Genomic DNA, 6,556 nt, shown 5'->3' with positions numbered 1-6,556 from the left:
TTGAGAGGAGAGAGGGAGAAGGGGAGAAGAAGGAGAAGGGAAGGAGAGAGTGAAGGGGGATGGAGTGGCAAATACAAAGGCACTACAAAGGACACAAGAGAACACCCAAAGACACTCTTCAAAGAGAAGAGGGAGCTTGTATCCCAAACTTGTGCATACAACAATGAAGACCAAATTCAACCACTTGGCCTTTTATACATGTCACCTTTTGAAGGGAGGGCCAACCCTAATCTCTTTATACCACTCTCTGTTCTCATTCTTTTACCATCTCTTGGGCCCATCTAGCTCCAAGACACAATCCTGGCTATACGGACTTGCCACTGTCCATCAAATCACATCACTAACTAGCAGTGGCATATTGTTAACCAATTGGTTAACATGCCCCCCTTCTTGATCTCGATCTAGTCCTCTGGATTGTGTAATGTTCATGGTTGTTGGACTGTTGTCACAATGAAGATCATGCAAAGTAGTCTTTCTTGTGCACTGGGCTGAAGCTTCTTTTGGTCCACTGCAATAGAGGGATGTATTGGCTCCTTGTTATGGAATGATTGTTGGATGTATGGATGAGTGATTCTTATGGAACTAGCACCTCAGGGTTTGAGTGAGCTGAGTTGAGTACTTGTGACCATTCAAAGAAGGAATAAGAAAAAGAAAAAGAAAAATCTAAGGGGTAAGTTATTAGGGAGAAGGTGTTAGTAGGGATTGATGTAAGATCTTAGTGGTGTTAGTGTTAGCAGAGTAAGTAAAGTGTATTCTCATGCTCCTCTTAAGTCCCATATTTGATTTGAGTGGGACTTCTAATGGATTCTCATTAGACTATGTCTTTGACATGCCATGTTTGAATGTCCGGAGTTCTGCATGACATTTTGTCTTGCTTCTCTACACTGAAGTTCCTTTAAAATCCATTTTATGGATTATATTTCATTGAGGGCTTTGCTTAGAAATATTTGAGCCCAATAAGGTTGTGGCACCATCTGGAGCTTATTTGTCTGAGCCATGAAATCGAGAGGAGTCTGATAATAAAGCATACAAACCCCTTAAAATGAGGAATATGGCTGAAGAGGTTTATGGAAGTGGGATTCTAGGAAAGGATTCTAAGCTAGAATTGAAAGAAAAGAAAAATAAAGAAAAGAGGATGAGTAGAAGTTAGATAGTTAATGGTGATGTTAGTAATGTGAAAAATGCTTTGAGGGTCACAAGAAACTCATCCAAACTCATATTGCTGTAATCACCTTCACCTTGCAGCTGAATGTATCCTCGAGAGCTGCTTATGGAGAACCACTTGTCGTTCCATGTGTGAACTCAAATCCAAGACCTTGTTGACTTAGGCATAAGTTAGTGCCCTGTTCTATTTTGGCTTTGCTAATGGGATTTGTTGTTGATGTTGATTGGTGTATTGAATTTCCATAGTGTTTGTAGCTTATCTTCCCGACCAAGGAGCCCTTAGGCTGATGAAGTTGTGATTTGCTGAGTGTGCCATGCTGAAGACCTGAAGAGGACTGACTGCCTATTTTCACCTTGGACTTCCACAAGTAATAACTTTATTGCTCTTTATGAACACACCTAAACCTAACACTTGGAACTGAGTTCCTATTCACCTTAAAGGCCTTAGTACCTATGAGTACATCGAAAGGTGAGTGCAATGACACATTGACCAATTGTGACCCAGACCTAGCAAGAACATCATTTTGTAGACCACCAAAGGAATATGAATTGTATCGCTCTTGGGGACCTCGTGTAAGTCTGATACACTTTGAAGGAGAGTCACTAAGACAACAATGGAGATCTTTGTTGGCGAGTAGTTGTCATCCCGTTGGCAACAACGTTGCTTGAAGTTCTTTGAGATCCTTGATTGCAGCAGCAGGTTCTTGTGGAGCTCCTCCATTTTTAGGATAAGGTTCTTGTGGATCTACTCTTGGCATGTTTCTTGTTGTGAGTGTTGCACCATTGAACATTGCGATCTCCCATATGTACCACTTCTATGATACTCATCTTAATAAAGTGATATATGTTCTATGTATCAAATGTGAGTAGGATTACGATGTCTCAGAGATCTTTTGCTTTTGTTAAGCCCAAGTTTCAGCTGAGAAAGCTGTCAGGGATGAAGATAATTCATTGTTCACAGTGGAAGGTTCTTGTGGGACCTTATTTTGTCCCTTCCCAATCTTTGTTGCACCGTTGGTGCTTACTCGTGCTAATTCAGTTGCCTCTCTAGGTTGTGACGCGCTAGCTTTATCCCTTTTGGCTTGTTTGTGAAGCTCTTTATTAATGGCTTTAGCTTGCAACCTCGTGATTACATTCAAGATACTGAAGACACTTGGCCTCTCTCAATGCTTAGCAAGTTAAGACTTGTGGTCTTAGATGGCGTTCTCATTGAGAAATCCTTAAAATGATGGTCCACACCACACCCAGTGCACAATGGTGGTGGTATATCAGATGCTGGTGCACATGTGATTGGCTTCTTAGATTGCCCCTTATATGGACACTCATTGGCTGGGTGTGGCCCCTGACACATATGGCATTGAATGGGTGGTGTCTTGTCCAGGTTGTTCATATATCCCATTTTTTGAGGAATTAGTGCTGTGTGGTATACTATAATGTATTGGCCATCTTGTATAATGTAGTGACTTATAATGCTAGACCAATTTGCATTGTCACCATTTTGGGGATAGTTCTTTCCATTGAAGGTATGTTTGGGGTCTCCCCAAACACTAGATAGCTCTTCCACCAATACTTGATTTAGGGGAGTAATTCGTGGTGGTGGTGGTTGAGGTCCCAGTACTAGTGGGGGTAATGGATTATTTTGAGCCCTAAATTTCCCTTGATTGGCTGATGTGGCTCCTTGTATTGCCAATTGTGCCTGATTTGATGGATTGGGTAGTGCAAGCACTGGTAGATGCGGCCTTTGTTGATACATGGGTTGAGGAATCACCCTAGGATAATGACATTGGGATGTGTCATGATTTCCCCAACCAACACAATGAGCACAATAGAGTGCTGGTCTGGCTCTAAGACGAGGGCATTCCTTAGTGGAATAATTTCCATTGCATACCCCACACCGTATGTTATCTCTTTGTGGAAATAGATGGGGGTTGCTGGGAGCATCTTTTGGTGCTTCTATCTTCCATTGTTGGCTCAACTTATTTAATAGATCTATGGCCAACTCTTCCATGTTGAGCACCTTGGGCATCATGCTTGCATCCCTAGCTACTTCTAAGGTTGAAGCCTTCATCGTTTGGGACATATCAGAGGAACCTAAGGATTTATCCTTTTGGGGTTTCTTCCTCATGTTATTTCCTAAGCGTATCACCATCTTGTTGCATAGCTCAATCGATGTGGGATTTATAGCAAAAAAATGATCATGCAACTTAGCATCTTGTAGCCCTATGAGGAAGAGTGGTAGAAGCTAAACATCACTCATCCTCTGGTGGGGTTCACATCGCGGGTTCAGATTTTTATCCTAGTGATGTAGTCTCTTAAGGATTTAGTGTCTTGCTTCACCTCATAAAGATGGTTAATTGGGCTCCACTTGGGACCACTGGGGGCAAACCCCACAATGAAATATTTACGCAATGTGTCCGAATTTATTTTCTCCTCAGGGTTTAAGGCTCTAAACCATTGTCTAGCCTTGCCATCAAGACTCAAACTAAAAGCATTGAGCTTGTCTAGATCCCAGATTTCACCAAAGGTCTCACATATTTATTCAAATCTCTCAACATGGGAGATTGGGTCTCCTTCTCCTACAAACTTGGGGAGATTATGACAGGCTTGCTCCTTGAGGGGTTGGTATCCCTTCCTGGAATCATTGGTGGCAGAGCGGCGGCCCCCCTTCCTAGCACTTGCAGTAGGATTATCATAGCTTCATCTGTAATAACAAGGACCGTTTATGATACAGGAGGAGGTTGTGGAATGGTGGGCCATGTCCCGTACATTGGTAGTCTTGATGAAGGGTTCCATGGATTTAATGACACGAGGTTGGGATGGGAGGATCCAAGCCCACTAGGCATTTGCATTGTGACTTGAGTTGGGTTGGGCCCAACAGGTTAGACTGGAGGTCCTCTAGGGAGTGGTATGTTCCCTGTAGGCATAAGCTTATAAGGGGTAGTTGTTGGGTAGGGAATATCTCCCATGTTTTGTTGCCAAGGACATCATAGGGGCTTCTAAGGTGGAGGGTCTTAATTGTGGGCCTTCAAGGTTACTCCTCTGTCCCCTTTGCTCTAGCATTTGGGACCCTTGTGAGAATGTGGGTCCCAATCCATCCCCATAGGATTGTCTATCATCAAAGAATTGGTATGATGGGGGTTGACTTCCATTAGGTATTGTGGGAATTGGTTACTTGAGTATTGCTTCCAACATCGGTGGTTGGGCTAGCATTTGAGGCTCTTCTAGTGCTCTACTCTGTCAAGCAAATGGGTTTAGTAGGTCAGCTAGGTCTGCCAATCCAAACCTTCCCATGATGTTGGAAAAGGTTTCCCTTAATCTAGCTACTGTTGTAGATGGGGTAGGAGAGTGGAGATCATCAGGGATGGAGTTCAGATGCTACTGAGGCTCTAACAATGGAGGGTTCACCCATGTCTCCATCCTGACTCGGGGACTCTTCTGAGCTGGATAATTCATTTGGTGGTGGTTCTTGCAATGAGTGAGAATTGACTTTTGAGCTTGCTAACCATGAGGATGCCAAGCTAGGTATGGAGTTCAAAAAGATGGTATTTAAGGCACTGTCTTTAGGCTTAAGGTGAGCTTGTAGGACTCTTCCCAACCTCAAGATCATGTGTTCATTGGCACAGTTGAGGCCCCAATTCTAGGTTGAGTCCACCTCGATGTGAGGTCAAGGGGTGGCTCGGCATCCTAATTTCATGTGCTTTTTCCTGATTTTTGTGTTCCCAGAGCTATCCCTACAACCCGTTGGGAAAGTGCTAAGGCAACGACCCATGGGGATAGAGCTATGGCAATGACCCATGGGGATAGAGCTATGGCAATGATCCATGGGGATAGCGCTATGGCAACGATCCGTGGGGATAGCACTATGGCAATGATCCATGGGGATAGCAGGTCCATGCGATAGAGCTAAGGCAACGACCCATGGGGATAGATCTATGGCAACAACCGACGGGATAGTAGGTCGGCGTGATAGAATTAAGGCAATAGCCGATGGGATAGAGCTAAAACAATGAGTCAATGCCTATTTGACCAGTGGGATAGAGCTAAAGCAATGACCCGTGGGGATAGAGCTAAGGCTACAATCATCGGGATAGCCTTATGGGCCCGGGTCAATGCATGTTTGACTAGCGGGATAACTGACTGACAGTAATTAATTAGGGTGGTGGGTTAGGTGCTGACATGTGTCAAGTCATGGGGATAGGGCTACGCTAATGGGTCAATGCATGTTTGACCGGTGGGATAGAGCTAAGGTGACGACCGTGGGCCCTGGGGATAGCGCTAAGGTGATGACCCATGGGGATAGGAATGCGAAGTGTCGCCAATTGGTTTTTGATGATTCTTAACAATTTTGGAGTTTTTGTTCAAGTTTTTTATGATGGGGGATGCCAAACTATCTAATCTACCTACTCAATGCAAAAAACAAGAAAGAAAAACAACATTTGAATGCAAAAAGAGAGATTTCTTGAAGAGGTGACTGTCAACACTCAAAACCACTTTGATTTTTAACATGATTCATCATTCTTGGTTGTTTTTTGTGAGTTCTGACACCATACACTCCTTAGAAATCTTCCAAACTATCTTCCTACAAACTCAAAACACTAAAAAACATAAAAAGCCAGCCTCAAATGATCCAAAGTGCTTTCCAATAGAAAATGACAGCTTTTTCTTTTTCCCGTCCAAACACACACTTCACTCATTCCATTGCTACAACTCCACTATCAAAGCTCCAAGTTAAGCTCGAAACAATGAGCAATGGGTAGATGACGAGAGAAGGCAAGTGCAATGCAAAAGCATACCTTGAACTCCCCGACAGTGGTGCCAAAGATGTGTAGTCTTAACGGTGACTCACGTGTCATGGGGATCTTGAAGGAATGCCGATGGAGCCTCCACTCCAAGCTACTCCTTGTGAGAGCAATGCAAAGCACGAGCCATCCACGTGTCACTCAAGAGGCTCACAGATTGTTGCAATGTGTTTCCACAAGAGAAAAGGGGTAAAGGGGAGAAGGGAGAATAGCGAGAGAAGGGGAGGAAGAGGAGGGAAGGAGAGAGTGAAGGGGGATGGAGTGGCAAACACAAAGGCACTACAAGGAAACAAGAGAACACCTAAACACACCCTTGAAAGAGAAGAGGAAGCTTGTATTCCAAACTTGTGCATACAACAATGAAGACCAAAGTCAACCACTTGGCCTTTTATACATGACACATTTTAAAGGGAGGGCCAACCCTAATCTCTTTATACCACTCTCTGTCCTCATTTTTTTACCATCCTCTTGGGACCATCTAGCTCCAAGACACAATCCTGGCTATACGGACTCGCCACTGTCCTTCAAATCACATCACTAACCAATGGTGGCATATTGTTAACCAATCAATTAACGTTAAGTACACTGTCCCA

This window comes from Dipteris shenzhenensis, chromosome 22, assembly GCF_047967505.1.
Source record: "Dipteris shenzhenensis isolate YYH24624 ecotype China chromosome 22, Dip_SZ_1.0, whole genome shotgun sequence".
Lineage (NCBI taxonomy): Eukaryota > Viridiplantae > Streptophyta > Polypodiopsida > Gleicheniales > Dipteridaceae > Dipteris > Dipteris shenzhenensis.
This window is presented reverse-complemented; position numbering follows the sequence as displayed.